The sequence below is a fragment of the Zalophus californianus genome, chromosome 12 (genome assembly GCF_009762305.2).
Source record: "Zalophus californianus isolate mZalCal1 chromosome 12, mZalCal1.pri.v2, whole genome shotgun sequence".
NCBI lineage: Eukaryota > Metazoa > Chordata > Mammalia > Carnivora > Otariidae > Zalophus > Zalophus californianus.
Genome location: NC_045606.1, coordinates 41,086,772 through 41,105,816, shown reverse-complemented (window position 1 = coordinate 41,105,816; position 19,045 = coordinate 41,086,772). Strand labels below are relative to the sequence as shown.

The window sequence follows — 19,045 nt, the reverse complement described above, 5'->3', positions numbered from 1 at the left end:
CCTCTATATAAACTTTTTTTTTAAAAAAAAAGATTTTATTTATCTGACAGAGAGACACAGTGAGAGAGGGAACACAAGCAGGGGGGAGTGGGAGAGGGAGAAGCAGGCTTCTGGCAGAGCAGGAAGCCTGATGCAGGGCTCGATCCCAGGACCTTGGGATCATGACCTGAGCTGAAGGCAGACGCTTAACAACTGAGCCACCCAGGCGCCCCTATATAAACTCTTTTAAGGTTCTGGTAGGTGGCTGTGAAGATCTACTTGGCTTGCTGCCACCCAAGACAAGCCTCGTATGTAAGTTCCCTTGCTTATTAAAACTGTCACCTCCCAATCTGGAGTAGTCTGCCAATTTCTTCGGTCTGTCCTTGCCCTCCGTGTATGAATGCCAGTTTTCAAATTTCACCTGGGGAACTCTAGAGACTGTGTACCATTACCAACCAATGCTTGGTGGCTCTCTTTAGGGTCACTGAGTAACAACATAGTCATGTACCACTACTTGTACTAAGATGAGGCCCAGGAAGGGGAAAGAAGGAAATACAGAATTCCTCACAGAGTTTTGCATCTGGATCCTGTGAGGCCTCCCTTAGTATTCTCTATCTTACCAAAGCTACCTCAGCCTCTGATTCAATAGAGCCAATAGGTCTCAAATTTTAGTGTGCATCACAATAACTGAGGGAGATAGCTTAAAATCCAGAATACTGGAAGTCAACCTAAGGTTAATTCATTAGGTCTGGATGGAGCGTACACTGTTAAGGAGACCCTCAGGTGTTCCACAAGCCCACTAAAGTTTAAGAACCACAGAACCACTGTCCTAGAGAGAAAAATTCCAGATCAGCTGGGGAAACACACATTCTCAGACTTCTTTTTTTTTTTAAGATTTATTTATTTGAGAGAGAGAGAGCATTGGGGAGAGGGCAGAGGGAGAGAGAGAGAATCCTGAAGCAGACTCCATGCTGAGCACAGAGCCCCGACAAAGGGCTCAATCCCAGGACCCTAAGATCATGATCTGAGCTGAAATCAAGAGTCAGCAGCTTAACCGAGTGAGCCACCCAGGTGCCCCTCTCTGACTTTTTAAAAAGGCAAATAGTAATCACAGACACTGGGAAGGTTTGCTTATGTATCAAGAAGTCTGGGACACATTTTGAAATAAAAGTTATAAGATTGCATAATAAAGACTGAATGGTAGTAGTAATAAGGAGTGGTATCCATATGGATTCAATATTTTTAAGCTATTCTAAAATTGTTTTCTGCTTTACATGATGAAGAGATATTTCTCACATTAAAAAAGTAGAACATTTATGACTAAATCTGGTACAGATTAGTCTGGAACAGAAGGCCTAAACAGAAATAACAAACTCACCATGGTTAGCAAAAGGGCATCAGAATGACATATTGATCTTGATAAACTTACAGATGCTAGAGTCCCACTCCAGACCTACTGAATCGAAATTTTGCAGGTAAACCCAAGCCAAGGAAGATTTTGATTCCCAGTGAGAGCAGACTCTGCTTTAAACTAGGATCACAGATACACTACCGCCACCTGATGGAAATGTACCTAAATTGTAAGCTAATTGTAATTCTGAGCTGTGGTATCTTTTGCAAGCTGAATCTACCATAGTAAATTGTTGGACGGACCATCACAATTATAAGCATTAAAAAAAAGAAAGAAAAAATATAAAAGTTCTTATTTGCAAATTTGTTAAACTTTACTCAAAATACTTCGAAGCCTAAAATATAATGCATTAGGTTTACACAGGGTTTTACCACTTATGAGGTAGATTCACATGCATTAATTAATTCCTAATATTTTAGAATGAGAGTTATTTCCTATATTTTATTCATAAAGACACAGGCTTAGAGAGGGTTAATGATTAGTCTAGTGGTTCCCAAACTTGTGTGCATGTTGGGAAATAAATGCTAATTTATTGGTATATATGAGTCAAAAAATACTAATGCCTGTGTCACACACAGCCTTAGAGAATGAAATTTAATTTGTCTTGGGTGTGACCCGAGTTTTGGCACTTTTTTAAAGAGCTCCCCCGTGAATCTAATTTGCAGACAAATTTGGGAAACACTGGACTAGCCCCAAAACACTCAGATGGTAAATAACGAGATTGGCGTTCGGGCATTTGATGTTAAGTTAATGCTCATGGAATTATATTTGGCATAAAGATCAGAGACAATAATTAACCTCAACTAAGATGTATTGAGTTTCTCAGTAAAGCAGGGTTTCCAAATTTCTCTAGCCATAAGAATCACTAAGTTAAATTAAAAATAAAGATTCTTAGGACCTTCCACAGAATTTTCTGATGCTGTATATTTGGGAAGGTCCTGGGGAATGTGCATGTTTCCCAAGTTGTCTTAGTCTTTTTGGGCTGCTATAACAATACTATAGACTGGGTGGCTTATAAACAACAGAAATCTATTTCTCACAGTTCTGGAGGATGGGAAGTCCAAGATGAAGGCCCTGGCAGGTTCAGTGTCTGGTGAGAGCCCACTTTTTGATTCATAGACAGCTGTCTTCTGTGTCTTCACATGGAGAGGGAGCTCTCTGGGATCTTTTCTATAAGGGCCCTGAGTTAGTTCTCAAAGGCTTCACCTTGAGGAGTGCCTGGGTGGCTCAGTCGTTAAGTGTTTGCCTTCAACTCAGGTCATGATCCCAGGGTCCTGGGATCGAGCCCCACATTGGGCTCCCTGATCAGTGGGAAGCCTGCTTCTCCCTCTCCCACTCCCCCTGCTTGTGTTCCCTCTCTCACTGTGTCTCTCTGTCAAATAAATAAATAAAATCTTTTTTTAAAAAAAGTCTTCACCTCGAAATATCATCACATTAAAGGTTAGGCTTCCCCAGATAAATTTGGGGGGACACAAACATTTATAGTTTATAGCACAAGTGCTTACATGATTTCTAGGACAAAATAAGAATGAAAAAAACTATTATTAAAATATCACACTATATCAATATTATAAAATATTAGTATTGAATGTCAAAGTTAGGTTTTAAAAATGGCTAGGAATTAATGGAGAGACTTTAACAAAACAAAGCCAAGAGAAATAACTGGCCACTTCACCCTCAAAGGGTCTAGTTGTATACAAACCATTCATTAATTCAGCAAATTTTCATTGATGAATTCATTGATGAATATCTAAGACTGTACATGTAGGGTACGCTGGTAAATGTGCTAACAGACACACAAATGAAGAAGGCAGAGTCCTTGCCATCAAAGACCTGATTGCCTGTGTGCATCTCCTGTGAAAAAATGCAAACTGCTTGAGCTGGCTCTGGGTTTTAAATCCAATAGTCTTTTATTTTCCTACTTGAGAAAGTTTTCATTTCAGATTGCTTCAGTGAGCATTTAATGAGAACTCTAACAAGGATTGAGGAGATATGAAAACTGTTGTGGTAGCAGTGGTGGTAGTGAGAACAGGAGTCAGGAGTTACTGGGCCCTCTGAACTGGGAGCTGAAGAACACTTTCAGGTCAAGTCCATCCTTGGCACCTGGGCACAGTGATCATTCTTGTGTGAATGAATCCAGGGAGGGGGGGCAGTGAACAAGAGAGGACAAGCGGAAATCAGTGTTGGCAGGTGAGCAAGGCAAATTAGGACTGATAAAGGTGTTGAATTGCTTGATTAGGCATTTGATTTTGATGTAACCTTTGGAAGATTTTGTAGTTGGGACTGAAGCCAGACTATCATAATAGAGTTTAATTAACTCCATACTTAAAGAGTAATTCTAAGGCATGGGTTCTGCCTTCTATTACTTTACACATCACCCTCCCCACCCCAAACCACCATAACCCACCACACGTACACAATTACACACCCACACACACCTGCACACACACCCAATTCTCAGCTTAGATACAAAAATAAGTACTTAAAATACTTATATTGTAACAATCTTATTTTTTTAAGATTTTATTTATTTATTTGACAGAGAGAGACAGCGAGAGCAGGAACACAAGCAGGGGAAGTGGGAGAGGGAGATACAGGCTTCCCGCTAGGCAGGGAGCCCAATGTGGGACTCGATCCCAGGACCCTGGAATCATGACCTGAGCCGAAGGCAGACGCTTAACGACTGAGCCACCCAGGCGCCCAACAATCTTCTTTTTTTCATAATGTGACAATCTTAACTGACTTAATATTGGTCTAGATACACAATCCTGAATGGAAATAAATTTTTAAATTCCAGACAAGAAACAGCCAGAGTTGGAAAGGCAATGGAGATAAGATCGAGAAAAATGGACAGAATATCCGCGACACCAGCAGAGAAACTGTAGTTTCTTGTAGTGAATCATAAACTTGTAATGAATGGGGATTTAACAATTAATTGAGTACATAGGTAAATTATTAGAATGGAATTCAAAATAATTTTGAGACTTTTAAGCATGTCAAGGTAAGTAAGAAAAAGAGCTCTGAGAGGAAAATATCTTGAATGTAAAATCAATTCATGATCCTCTCTTCCCACTCAAATCTGGATAACCTCTGATCCCCCCAAAGAGATACAGAGATTTCTAGAACCACTTCTAGCTTTTCCAACTCCAAATGCCTTTATGAATGTTTCTTATAACCAGCTCAAGATCATCACACAGGAATAAAGTCACCTGAAATATAAGGAAAAAAAGAAGAGCTTGAGCCAGTATTTGGGCCCCCCCAATTAGGGAGCATTCAAGCTTTACCTAAGCAATTCACATTTGTCATGATGACAGCAGCAAGGAGAAAGGAATCCATGATCAGAAGAATAGAATATAAAATCCTTAAGGAATTTTAGAATATAAACCAGTATTAGATAAACCAGTATTTCTTTTATTTACTTATTTATTTATTTGAGAGAGAGAGAGAGCATGAGAGGGGAGAGGTTCAGAGGGAGAAGCAGGTTCCCTGCTAAGCAGGGAGTCCGATGTGGGACTCAGTCCCAGGACTTTGGGATCATGACCTGAGCCGAAGGCAGTCGCTTAACCAACTGAGCCACCCAGGCGCCCTAAACCAGTATTTCCAAACATTTTCAAATGTGAGAACTTGGTTATTTTCTCCTAGTGTCAAAATTTAAATCATCCTCATTTTTGAAAATTATAAAATACTATATGTACACTGCAAAAAAGACAAACATTTACTAAAGAGTATAAATGAAAACCCCCACTCCCAACTGCAGCCAAAAAGAGATCATTCCCTGGAGACAGCCTCTGTTAACATTTTAGTGAATATAAATGTCTAGTAAACATAAAATATTTACTTAAATAGAATTATATTTCACATGGTGTTGTGCAAGCAGCTATTTTCATTTAAAAAATATCTTGACCTCATTCTCTTTAACAACTGTCTGCATTCCAATATGTGAATGTACTAAATATATAATTTAGTTAACTAATCCTTCCTTTAGATGGACAATTTACTGTTTTCAAAGTTTAATGTTATAAACAGTGTGTTCTGATGCTCAAGGAAAATATCCTAAAAGCAGAAATTCAGGGTCACAGGTATGCATAATTAACATTTTGTATGTATTGCCAAATTTCCCGCCATAAGTGTGTAAAAGTTTTGCTTCTATCCTCCATTTATGAGTATGTCAACATCTGTTTCCCATATCCTTAACAAGCCTGAGCATTGTTTTTCATGTCTGCCAATATGATAGATGAAAATGTTTTAAGTTGAAAAAAATTATTGGAAAATAGTCTATTTTTATTTTTACTATTTCAATTTCTTCTTTTATGAATTTTTTGTCCCTGGCCTTTCAGTTGGATTATTTGTAAGTAGGCTTATTCAATATTAAAAAATTCCTAGACTCCCCCCAAAAAATAAACAGTAATGCATACTGATCAAGAAAACACATAATGCAAGGTTACTATTAATTCATTAATAGAGGGATTTCTGATCAAGATGGAATAATAGGGACCAGATTTATACTCCCCCCTGAAAGCACTAAAACAGACAAAATGCCACTAAAAATATTGGATATTAGGAAAAAAGATTTCTTTCTCCCTCCTTCCCCTCAAGCCCCTAGCAATTGATTTTTTTTAAACTATCCCTACAGTTTTGCCTTTTCCAGAATGTCATATAGTTGGAATCATACAGTGTGGCTTTTTTCATTTAGCAGTATGCTTTTAAGGTTCTTTCATGTCTTTTCATGCTTGATAGCAAATTTCTTTTTAACACTGATTAATAGTCCACTGTGTGGATGTACCATAGTTTGTTTATCCATTCACCTATTGAAGGACATCTTGGTTGCTCTCAATTTTGGGCAATTGTGAATAAAGCTGCTATAAACATTCATATGCAGGTTTTGGTGTGGACATGTTTTCAACTCATTTGGGTAAATACCAAGAAGAGCAATTGCAGGATCGTATGGTAAGAGCATGTTTAGTTTTTTAAGGAACTGCCAGACTGTCTTCCAAAGTGGCTGTACCATTTTGCATTCCCACTAGGAACAAATGAGAATTCCTTTTGCTCCACGTCCTCTCTAGTACTTGATGTTTTCAGTTTTTTTGGATTTTAGCCATTCTTATAGGTGTGCAGTGGTATCTCACTGTTTTATTTGCTATTTTTTTAATGACATATGATATTCAACCTTTTTTATTTTTATTTATTTATTTATTTGACAGAGAGAAACACAGCGAGAGAGGGAACACAAGCAGGGGGAGTAGGAGAGGGAGAAGCAGGCTTCCTGCAGAGCATGGAGCCCGATGTGGGGCTTGATCCCAGGACCCTGAGATCACGACCTGAGCCGAAGGCAGACGCTTAACGACTGAGCCACCCAGGTGCCCCTCAACCTCTTTTTTAAATGCTTATTTGCCATCTGTATATCATCTTTGGTGAGGAGTCTGTTCAGAATTTTTGCCCATTTATTTAGTTATTCATTTTCTTCTTGTTGAGTTTTAAGATTTCTTTGTATATTTTGGATAATGGTCTTTTTATTTTTTATTTTTTTATTATGTTATGTTAATCACCATACATCATTAGTTTTTGATGTAGTGTTCCATGATTCATTGTTTGTGTAGGAGTGCCCTCTTTAATACCCGTCACCAGGCTAACCCATCCCCCCCATGCCCCTCCCCTCTAGAACGCTGTTTGTATCTCAGAGTCCATTGTCTCTCATGGTTGTCTCCCCCTCCGATTTCCCCCCTTCATTCTTCCCTTCCTGCTATCCTCCTCTTTTTTTTTTTTTTTACATATAATATTTGTTTCAGAGGTACAGGTCTGTGATTCAACAGTCTTACACAATTCACAGCACTCACCATAGCACATACCCTCCTCAATGTCTATCACCCAGCCACCCCATCCCTCCCACCCCCACCACTTCAGCAACCCTCAGTTTGTTTCCTGAGATTAAGAATTCCTCATATCAGTGAGATCATATGATATATGTCTTTCTCTGATTGACTTATTTCACTCAGCATAATACCCTCCAGTTCCATCCACATCATTGCAAAGGGCAAGATGTCATTCCTTTTGATGGCTGCATAATATTCCATTGTATATTTATATACCACATCTTCTTTATCCATTCATCTGTCGATGGACATCTTGGCTCTTCACATAGTTTGGCTATTGTGGACATTGCTGCTATAAACATTGGGGTGCACATACCCCTTGGATCCCTACATTTGTATCTTTGGGGTAAATACCCAGTAGTGCAATTGCTGGGTCATAGGGTAGCTCTATTTTCAACTTTTTGAGGAACCTCCATACTGTTTTCCAGAGTGGCTGCACCAGCTTGCATTCCCACCAACACTGTAGGAGGGTTCCCCTTTCTCTGCATCCTTGCCAACATCTGTCGTTTCCTGACTTGTTAATTTTAGCCATTCTGACTGGTGTGAGGTGGTATCTCATTGAGGTTTTGATTTGTATTTCCCTGATGCCGAGTGATGTTGAGCACTTTTTCATGTGTCTGTCAGCCATTTGGATGTCTTCTTTGGAAAAATGTCTGTTCATGTCTTCTGCCCATTTCTTGATTGGATCCTTTGTTCTTTGGGTATTGAGTTTAATAAGTTCTTTATAGATTTTGGATACTGCCCTTTATCTGATATGTCATTTGCAAATATCTTCTCCCATTCTGTCGGTTGTCTTTTGGTTTTGTTGACTGTTTCTTTTGCTGTGCAAAAGCTTTTTATCTTGATGAAATCCCAAAAGTTCATTTTTGCCCTTGCTTCCCTTGCCTTTGGCAATGTTTCTAGGAAGAAGTTGGATAATGGTCTTTTATCAGATGCCTCCTGAAAATATTTTCTCCCAGTCTGTGACTTGTCTTCTCATTTTCCTGACAGTATATTTTGTAGAGCAGAAGTGTTTGATTTTAAGAAGGTCCAGTTTACCCATTTTTTTCTTTCATGGGGTAGGCCTTTGGTGTTATATCTAAGAAATCACTGCCATACCTAAGGTTATCTAAATTTTCTCCTATGTTATCGTCTAGAAATTTCATTGTTTTGTGTTTTACATTTAGGTCTATGATCCACTTTGAGTTAACGGTTGTGAAAGATATGAGGTCTGTGTCTAGATGCATTTTTTGCATGTCCAGTTGTTCCAATACCATTTGTTGAAAAAACTATCTTTTTCTCCATTGAATTGCCTGTATTTCTTTTTTTTTAAATTTTATTTATTTATTTGAGAGAGCGAGAATGGAGAGAGAGCACATGAGAGGGGGTAGGGTCAGAGGGAGAAGCAGACTCCCCGCCGAGCAGGGAGCCCGATGCGGAACTCGATCCCAGGACTCCAGGATCATGACCTGAGCTGAAGGCAGTCGCTTAACCAACTGAGCCACCCAGGTGCCCGCCTTTATTTCTTTATCAAAGTTTAGATGACTATATCTGCAGGTGTCTACTTCTGGGTTCTCTATACTGTTCCATAGATCTATTTATCTATTCTTTTGCCAATATCACAGACTCTTGATTACTGTAGCTTCATAGAGAGTCTTGAAGTCAGGTGGTGTCACCCCTGGACTTTCTCTCCTTCAATATTGTGTTGGCTGTTCTGGGTATGGCTGAAGTTATTCACAGTTTGAATTAAATGAGAAACCCACAGCCCCAAAAAGCTCAACAAAGACAAAACTACAAGAAAAAACAATACTGAGGACATCATAATCAAACTTTTTAAAACTAGTTGTAAGGGAAAAAAAAAATCTTAAAAAGCTGCCAGAAGAAAAAAAGCCTAAAAGGACCAAAGATAAAGATGACAGATTTTGTTTGAAACAATGTAAGCTAGAACACAGCAACATCTTTAAAGTTCCAAAAAAAAAAAAAAAGTCAACTCAAGTTCTTTACCTGTGAAACAATATTTCAAAAACAGAGGTGAAATAGACTTTTTCAGATGTACAAAGCTAAATGATTCATTACCAACATATCTGCATTCCAAGAAATGATTTTGTTTTACAATCACATCATAGGTATTTCAAAATTGCTATCTTTATTTCTCAAGGAGGGGTTTTTGTCTACAGACATTACTTGTTAGAGATTTGTATCCCATGATCCTTTATATTAACACCAATGGCCCTCAGAGGCCCTGTGACCCACAGATTGAGAATCATTGTTTTGGAATGAAAAATGAAGATCTAATCCAACATCATGGAGTAGATGGATTAATTAGGATAAAGGCTGGGTTGTAATAATATCCAAAAACATAGTGGCTTAAATAGTATTGAACTTTATTTCCTTCTCATAAAAGAACCCAGGCAGGAGGACCAGAGCAGTATGGCAGATCAGGTGGCAAGTTTCTTGCCCTCCCCAGTATATTGCCTTTCCCTTCATGGCCAAAGGTGATCCAACCAGCGGGAAAGGGGCAAGACAAAGGTGAGGGTGTGTTTCTTTCAAAAGCATGACCCAAAAGTTACAGATGTGTGTTTCAGTCATATCCTATTGGCTAGAACCTGGTCACATGACCACACCCTGAAGCCAGGGAAGCTAGAACATAGTCTTCAGCTGGGCAACAATGTATACTCAGCTGAAATTTACATTACTCTGGGGAAAGGGTAGAATAAATATTGGGAAATGATTAACAGTCTCTGCCAAAGCAAGTTAGTGATAGTTAAAACTAGAAGAGGAAAAGTGCATTTGATTGGCAGTTACAAAATATGTTTTATAGTCCTGATTCAGCCTCTTACCCCATGATTAAACCCAATGTTTAGCCAGTGCTTCACCTGAATTACCTTAACTATCTGCAACAGGGTTGGTAGTGATTTTTTTAAATTGTCCCTCTGGAGAGGGAGAAAGGAAGGCCAAAGACCTAGAAAGTTCCATCCTAATCTTTCAGTTAAGTCCTATTCCTTACCAGAGAGTGACCCTTTTAGGGATCATTAGCTGTATGTCTGCTACAGGGGACATAGTCTCAAAAATGAGACCAGAGGCACAGCTCTGAACTCTGGGCTGAGGTTTGTCCAAACCCCAGCACAGTTCCTAGTCAAAAGCAGGATTATACCAGATGGCACGTGACAAAGTTCTTTACCTACAGTGAATAAGATGTCCCATTTTGATGCTATCACCAATACTTTTCTTGCAGAAGTTCCAATGGATGATACTGGGGGTGAAGAGGTGGGGTGTTATTTACCCAGAAATCTAAGCTGGTATGCTGGTTTTACTCTTCAGTGTAAAATAAACCTCCTCTCTTCATTGAAGCCTTATTTTTGAAGGGAAAGGAAGTTAATTTTAATTAACAAAAGTTAATGCTATTAATTAAACATTTGTTCTATTTTCACATGCACACACAAATTTGCTTAAAGACATAACTATCACTGCTGAGAATATAACAGGAGCTTTGTTTTGCTATGAGAGAGCACATCTGATGACAAGAATTAAACCAAAATTGGTCAAGATACTTAGTTGAGTACGTCTAATTCCTCTTTCAGTATTACACAATACAGGGAATAAATGACTTCATTTTGCCAATAAAACTTAGTTTAAGCTTTCTTTAAATTTCTATCACCAATAAAAATCAGACAAGTTTAATAATAATTTTTAAAACAGTTTTTTTCAAAGTTTATTCTTACAGATTATCTAATTTCAATTTCCTAGCAACTCAAGGAAAAGTGATTTGTCTTATTAATGAGCTGAGCTTTGAAGAGATTTATATAAGAGATTTATATATATAGCTCTTATTAAATACGTTGATAATAATCATACCTTCAGCTCTATCTTAGCATCTTACTCTAGAACAGGAACCATAAATATATATGATGCTGTCAAAGATGAGTCAGAAAATAAAAGGATTTCACAGCAGTAGGAAACCATAATTATTTGTCTGGATGAATGGTAAAGCACTTATTTGCATTGTGGTTCCCATTCACCAAAAGGAAGAAAGGCATTCTGCCTCACTTGCTCATGTTGGCTGAGAGCATAAAGAGCACTCAGAACATTAAAAATACATATTAAAAATATATATCAACTGTCCACTAAATATAGTATTATTATATTGTATTATATCATATATTACATATTCTATTAAAGTTTGTACAAGTATGTTCATACATTAACTAATACAAATATATTGATATACATATATGTGTGTGTGTATATACATATATATATGCCCTAAATGATCATTAATCTACTTTCTGTCTCTATATATTTCCCTATCCTAGACTTTTACAAAAATGGAATCATATAATATACGGACTTTTGTGGCTGGCTCTTTCCAATCAGCACGTTTTCAAGGTTCATCCAAGTTATGGTAATATACCAGTATTTCATTCCTTTTCACAGCCCAGTAATATTCCATTGTATGGATATAATACATTTTGTTTACTCATCCACCCAATGATGAACTGTTGAATTGTTTCCACCTTTTGACTATTTTGAATAATGCTGCCATAGATTTTTGTGTGCAAGTGTTTATGTGGACATAGGTCTTCATTTCTCTTGGATATATACTTTGGGGTAGCATTGCTGGGCCATCTGGTAACTCTATGCTTAATCATTTGAAGAACTGCTAGACTGTTTTCCAAAGCTGCTGCATCATTTTACATTCCCACCAGCAATGTATGAAGGTTTGTATTTCTCCACATCCTTGCCTGGATTTTAACTTTAAGCAATATTGCTTTGCTTAGAATGGTGAAACAGAAGGAGAGGAGAGCAACACCCTGATGACCTATCAGAAGCCATATGAGTTCTGGACTACTTTCCAATTTCCTTAATGTGAGAAAAAATAAACCTTTACCTCATTTAATCCACTGCCATTCTGGGTCTCTGTTAATGACAGCCTAACACAATTCCTAATTCTTGTGGTTCTATTAGCACATCTTGAACCTTGGAACCCCTCAAAAAATCATTAACTTGAATATGTAATGATTGTTTCTGTGGAAAACTTTTCTTGTCATCCTGTTACATTCTGGAAAATGCACATTACTGTATAGCTTCCTTAATTTCAGATGCCATCATTCAATAACCATTCTCCTCTTAGAAGTTGTTTCAGGTTCTCGTGGCACCTGGGTGGCTCAGTCTGTTAAGCACATGCCTTCAGCTCAGGTCATTAACCTGGGGTCCTGAGATGGGGCCACACATTGCATTGGGCTCTCTGCTCAGAGGGGAGTCTGCTTCTCCCTCCCCCTCTCTCTAATAAATAAAATCTTTTTTAAAATAAAAGAAATTGTTTCAAGTTCTCAACACCCTGTGGGTGCTTTGCAAGATTGAAACAACTTGATATCCAGAAACAAACAGAAGTTTACAGATGGAGCAATTTTTTAAATGGGAAGGAAAAGCCTTCACTGTGGTGATGTAGAACGAGCATGAGTTTATTATTATATATATATTATATTTCCTTCCTGAAATATCCTGTTAGGACAAAACTAATAATGATAAAAAGTCATTTAAAGATTTACCTTAAACTCTGGGAGCCCAAGGAATTTCAGTGCCATGTTGACCAGATAGGGCTTGTTATCACATATCTGTTCACTTTTAGACATTGTCTTCGAAGCCACTTTTAGCATCCATGGTGTTTGACTCATGGCTCAAGTTTTCACCTTGGCCTTTAGAAAAGTAAAAGGAAACCTGAGTAATTAGTTACATAAATCAGTTTTCTTGCGCACTTCCCCTAGTGCTTGTGTTCCAGTTATCTGCATTTTGAGGAGATATTGTGAACACACCATCAACCTGCCATTCTACTGGCTCTCTTATAACGAATTTAAGTATCTTCCACAAAGCCAGCCTTTGATAAATAGAGTTCCTAATATATTTTCATGCAACTAGTAAATCACCACTGGTGGAAAGAACATTACAGAGTCAGGGAATTTTGTGATCCGTTTCTCAGCGTTTCAAACAACTGATTGATACATTCACCCAACATTCAAGAAGCCTTTGTTGATCATCTTAAAAGTTTTGTATTTTCCCTTTTTCCTTCTTATAAAGAGCAAAAATAACTTGGCTTGTATTGTGAACAGGTCACCTTGAATGCTTCTTATAAAAGCCAAATAGATAGGAGCAACGTTTTTCTCTTCCAAACTTTGTCTTGAATCTCAGCTTTTCAACAAATTGCTATTTTGTAGGCCATATTAATTCATTATTTGTTTATTTGTAAACATATTATTAAGGACTTGATGTTTGCTCAGCTTTATGTTTTGTGCTATATTAGGATAGGCTCAAATAACAACTATGACAAACAAAATCCCCAAAGAGTATATTTGAAGAATAATGTCAACTTTTAAGTTTATATAAATTTCTGAAGCTGTACCATCTTACAAACTTTCTATTAAAATGCCAATAACACCTACACTTTTTCTCTATCCATTTTGGCTAGGCACATTTCTTTTTTCTTTTTTTTTTAAATTTTTTATTGTTATGTTAATCATCATATATTACATCATTTGTTTTGGTGTAGTGTTCCATGATTCATTGTTTGTTCATAACACCCAGTGCTCCATGCAGAATGTGCCCTCTTTAATACCCATCACCAGGCTAACCCATCCCCCTACCCTCCTCCCCTCTAGAAACCTCAGTTTGTTTTTCAGAGTCCATCATCTCTCCTGGTTCGTCTCCCCCTCTGACTTACTCCCCTTCATTCTTCCTCTCCTGCTATCTTCTGTTGGTGGGAATGCAAGCTGGTGCAACCCCTCTGGAAAACAGTATGGAGGTTCCTCAAACAGTTGAAAATAGAGCTACCATTTGATCCAGCAATTGCACTACTGGGTATTTACCCCAAAGATACAAATGTAGGGACCCGAAGGGATACGTGCACCCCAATGCTTATAGCAGCAATGTCCACAATAGCCAAACTGCGGAAAGAGCCAAGATGTCCATCGACAGATGAATGGATAAAGAAGAGGTGGTATATATACACAATGGAATATTATGCAGCCATCAAAAGGAATGAGATCTTGCCATTTGCAACGACGTGGATGGAACTGGAGGGTGTTATGCTGAGTGAAATAAGTCAATCAGAGAAAGACATGTATCATATGACCTCACTGATATGAGGAATTCTTAATCTCAGGAACAAACTGAGGGTTGCTGGAGTGGTCGGGGGTGGGAGGGATGGGGTGGCTGGGTGATAGACATTGGGGAGGGTATGTGCTACGGTGAGCGCTGTGAATTGTGCAAGACTGTTGAATCACAGATCTGTACTTCTGAAACAAATAACGCAACATATTTTAAGAAAAAAGAAAAAGAAGAAGATGGCTAGGCACATTTCTATCTTGAGATTAAGCTAAACCTCTCATGGTTCAGACAACCCTGGATTCAAACCCCTGCTCATATCCTATCAGCTAAATGCCTTAAAGGCGCTCTGGGCAGTGTCTTCATCTGTAAAATAGGGATAATAATTTTACCTACAGCACTGGGTTACAGTAAGAAATAAATGTGAAGTATACAGCATATGCCTGACACATAGCAAGCAGCTCATTCATGTTAGCTGAAATCCGTGGATTTCAGATTTGTTTGCATCATTGCTCAATAACCATCTTTCGTTCCACTCTGTTAAATTGTTTCAACCAGTGACTATTCTATGAACTTACTTATAAATACATAACATACTCAGGGATTGACTCATAGCACATTGGGATTGCTTTTTAGCATAGATAATTTTAGGAAGCACCTATTCCAACACCTTCTCTTTGTGTGATCACCACAAGGTGCTCTAAAAGCAAGAGTTTGGTTTTTTCGTGATAAGATCAAATTACTATAAGCGTCAATAATTTAAGATTAAAAGATACATGACTATATGGGGAATAAAAATATATATATACATACACAGTTGTGTTTTTTTTTGACACAGCCTTTTTCCTTTAAGCTCAAAGTTAATTTCCAGACACAGGCCTCTGTAACTTTTCTTAGCACTGAAGTCATGAAGTCTCCTGTCTCCTAAAGCCACAGAAATCTTACGTGGAAGGAAGGAGGACGCACCACGCACAGCACGGAGGGAACCCTGGAGCGCTCGCTGCGGCTCCCACCTGTCCGCCAGGTCATTATGACGTAAATGCTATGGACACGTGGAACACCTGCGGGAGAGCAGGGGCGGGGTCACCCTGGGCGGCCGATCGAAACGGGGGATACCCCAGGAGATGGGGGGGTCGAGGAAAGTCCCCAGGGAGGAGAGAGAGAGAGGGAGGCTCAGTCCCCCCATCCCGGACCCGCCCCCCAAAAGGTGAGGCCTTCGTCCCTTCGCTCCTCCAAATGCCCGGGTCCTGGTGGGAGGGGTCGCCCCGCCGGGTGTCTCCTCAGGAGAGAGGAAGGGAGAGGCGGCGGCGGCGCCCGGGCCGCGGGCGTTTGCTGGGAGGCGAGACCGCCCGCTCCCCCCGGCCGCTGCGCTGCGCTGCGGCGCGTACGGGCTCCGCCGGCTGCTATTCCGGCTGGCGGCCACCGCCGCAGGAAGGGCCGGTTCCTGCGCTCCCCCCGCCCCCTTCCCTCGCCTTCTGCTGACGCTGACGTCGGATGAAGGAGCTGGAGGGACGCTCCGACCGCGGCCAGGAGGCTCCTGGGGGCCGGGGCTCCGAGGTACCTGCCCTCCGGGGTCGGGGCGGGGGCGCGCCGGGCGGGCTGCAGCGGGAGACGCCCGGCAGCCGCGGCGGTCGGGGCGCCAGCCTGGGGCCGCCAACTGTGCCCTCTGCGGGCGGCGGGTGACAGGCGGGTCGCTTTCTCTGGTTTCTGGTCCCCGTGTGGGAACCGCCACAGCCCCTTCCCCTCCCCCGCCTCCTCCCTCGGGCCTGGGCAGGTCTGCAGGATGCACGCGCCATGAGAGCGTGCGTCAGCCCCGGGGGAGCCGGAGGGAAGCGTTCCGGGCGCCGGCCGCATCTCTAGCCCCGGCGCTCGCGGCACCCCCACCCACGCCAGCCCACTCCACCCACGCCGTGCCTCGCCTTCCCAGCTGTTCCGGCCCCGGGACCCCGAGGTTCCTTCTGGGCAGGGACTGACTTGTTGACAAGTTCACCTGCCGCGGCGCTAGGTGTTTGCTTTTTCTCTTCGCCCCGTTGCCCATCTTTGGCGGAGGTGGCAGGGAGCAGATGGGTACCTCTTTATAACCACTAGTGCCCGGAGGCCTGCGCTTGGTTTCCCGCAGGCGAGTTGCTCACCAGCCTTGGACCCGACTGGAGCAGGAGTCCCTAAGCGGGCCAGGTCCCTGCAAACCCTGACTCGTTTCCTTAGGGTGCTACTGACTCCGCCTTTCCTGCCCTCGGGCTATTGCAGCTCCTGCTTCCTCTAGAAGCGAACGTATCCTGTTATTATGTCTGCCTTTGCCCAGAGGCCCCCTCCACTTCCATTAAGCTTTCCCACTGTTTTTTTACTTGCAGTGCCCCCAAAGCCCCGCATCTTCTCTTTGGGGGGGTCTCAAAAATACTGTGCCCTTTTGCTGGGAAAAGGTATTAACTGCCTGGTTGGGGAGGTTTACAGTTTAGAAAGAAAATCAGGTTCTCTTCTGTTTAGATAGCATAAAAAAATCAGCACGAGAAAAGGTGCTGGGTAGCAGCCTTAGAAACTGAGATCTGGTAACTTCATGAAAATTATCAGGGCCTGGAAAGTATAACACCAGCTGGTTTGAGAATATAGTAAATGTAGGTAGAAAGGCACATAAGGCGCTGGCCATTAAGGTCCTATAAATTATGACTCACTGCAAACATGTTCATGTCCAAACATTTCAGTAAAGTCTCTCCAGAAAAATCTCGAATTGGTTTCTGTGGACCTTTAGTTTAGATTTTCTGAGATCTGAACTATTCCTGGGGGTTAGGGAGTGAAACAGGAAATGCTTATTAGTTTGAGATCAATGCTCCAGACTCAGTTTCTTACCGTCTATTTAAATCACATACACAGTCTAAAAATACTTTTAAGTGGGTTTTCAAACCAGTTTCTTTTTAGGTTTTAGTCTTTATTCTTGAAATATCCTGTGTAGGGAATACCACAGGGGCAAAATCAGTTTATAATTCTTAATAATTCAAACATCACTGTTTGGTTTTAACTGCTATGTATATATTTAATTACTAGAGATGTGGCTTTCTAATTGTACCGTTTTGGGTAATATAGGTAGACAATTCTATTATTAAAGATGAGTGTTTAGAAAACAACAGTTAAGCAACCTGAGGTTAAAAAATCTGTGGATACTCCATTCATGGATCATTAAATGGTAAAGGCACTGGATGGTAAATGCCTAGACGGTTTATTTCATAGCTGTCTTTCCTCCATTTGGTACACTTAAGTATCTGATTTCCACGAGCAACTTTATTGTCATGCATTTCTTTCCATGTCAACCTTGTGACAGATACAGAAAATTTTGTTGCTCAAAAGAAAATCTTCAAAACTGGTGCACTTTCAATGTATTTGACTAAACAGTACTTTTTTTTTTTTTTTTCCGGTGCAGGCAATTTTATTAGAGGCAGGGAAGTGTGGTAACTGAAATCACATGGTAGGGTCAACCTAAGTTGGTGTGAAATTTAGAGTCACAAAAACCTCATATAAGAGAAGGTGGCAAAGTTGATAGACCACAAAGATCAGAAAAAACTTTTCCTTTTTATTTGTTGAGTTCCACGGCTAGAAGCCTGAGGGTAGGTGGCAACATTTAGGATCAGTGCCCTGGTCGCAGATGTCCTTTTTATTCCATTTGTATTATCAGATTTATGGGAACCATAGTCAAAGATGCTATCTGCATGTTTTTCATGAGGCATTAGAGATCACTAATTAATTAACCTTATCCCCATCCTCACCCCCATCTAGAATCTGCCTTAGCAAAGCCTTGAACTCAAAGACTGATACAGGAGAAAATATTTTTTCCCATTTTTTCCTAAGCTGTCACATTTTGTACCAAAATCATACTAGCATCGTGGAAGACGTACAGAGGGCACATAGGCTTTGGATCCTAAAAGAACAGGATTGGAACCCTAGCTGCAACACCTAACTAGCCATGTGACTTTCAGCAGGTAACTTATGCTCTCTATGTCATCATTTTCTTATCTATAGAGCAAGAATATCCACCTTGTGGGGTTGTAGTTGGAATTAGAAATAATGTATTCAAATGCTTTACATAGTAAATAGAACTCAAGTAATAGCAATAAATTATTCTTTTACATGCTAAACCTATGTGCTATCTGTATCTGAAAAGGATGCTACTGCTGAAAAAGATAGGGAATGTGTTCCAATTTAGTTTGGAGTAGTTCAAGTGTTTTGTAGCAATACTAAGATATTGGGCCTTCTGGAATACTCCCTGAGGCTGGGAGGTTCAATCTGTGGTCCAGGAACAAAGCAAAGCTAATTTGTTCCAGTGGGGATAGATCTTCCAGCCCCCTGCCACTCAAATGTGATCCATAGACCAGCAACATTGGCTTCCCCTGGGAGCTTGTTAGATATACAATGTTTCAACCTGCCTTCACCAGGCCCACTGAATTCAAATCTGCATTTTAACAAGATCTTCAAGTGATTCATGTGTATATTAAAGCATGAGAAGCATTGTTCTAACCTGGTATTTATCAAGCTTTTGTGTCCAGTAGAATCATTTGGGAACTTGTTAAATGGGGACTTCCAGCCTGGCTTCTTTCATCTGCTCTTAACACCTCAAATGGCTCTAAGAAACACGGCACTAAATTCTATCCAGCATAGTTCTCTAAGATGGGACTCTGCCCACTTCCTTAACAAAACATTTTGGCATACATGATCTTTTTTT

The 19,045-nt window shown here is 40.3% G+C and overlaps 1 protein-coding gene and 1 long non-coding RNA gene across 15 annotated transcripts in view; one reads left to right on the top strand and one right to left on the bottom strand.

Moving 5' to 3' along the window:
* Positions 1-9,738: 9,738 nt before the first annotated feature.
* On the bottom strand, positions 9,739-15,331 carry LOC113911604. The gene is made up of 3 exons (XR_003516550.2): positions 15,151-15,331; positions 12,789-12,935; positions 9,739-10,591 (listed from the first exon to the last, which is right to left on the bottom strand). It is a non-coding gene; the product is annotated as an uncharacterized LOC113911604 (long non-coding RNA).
* A 77-nt stretch (positions 15,332-15,408) lies between these two features.
* The window catches only part of ICA1 (islet cell autoantigen 1), a 143,815-nt gene continuing 140,178 nt past the window's right edge, over positions 15,409-19,045 (top strand). For 5 of the 14 annotated variants that reach the window (XM_027574354.2, XM_027574344.2, XM_027574352.2 and 2 more), the window contains exon 1: positions 15,409-15,544. The gene's annotated coding sequence lies outside the window, so the exon portion shown is untranslated. Of the gene's footprint in view, positions 15,545-15,652; positions 15,895-18,102; positions 18,306-19,045 lie in introns of those variants that run through there. The other 9 variants (XM_027574358.2, XM_027574356.2, XM_027574355.2 and 6 more) reach the window with 6 other exon arrangements.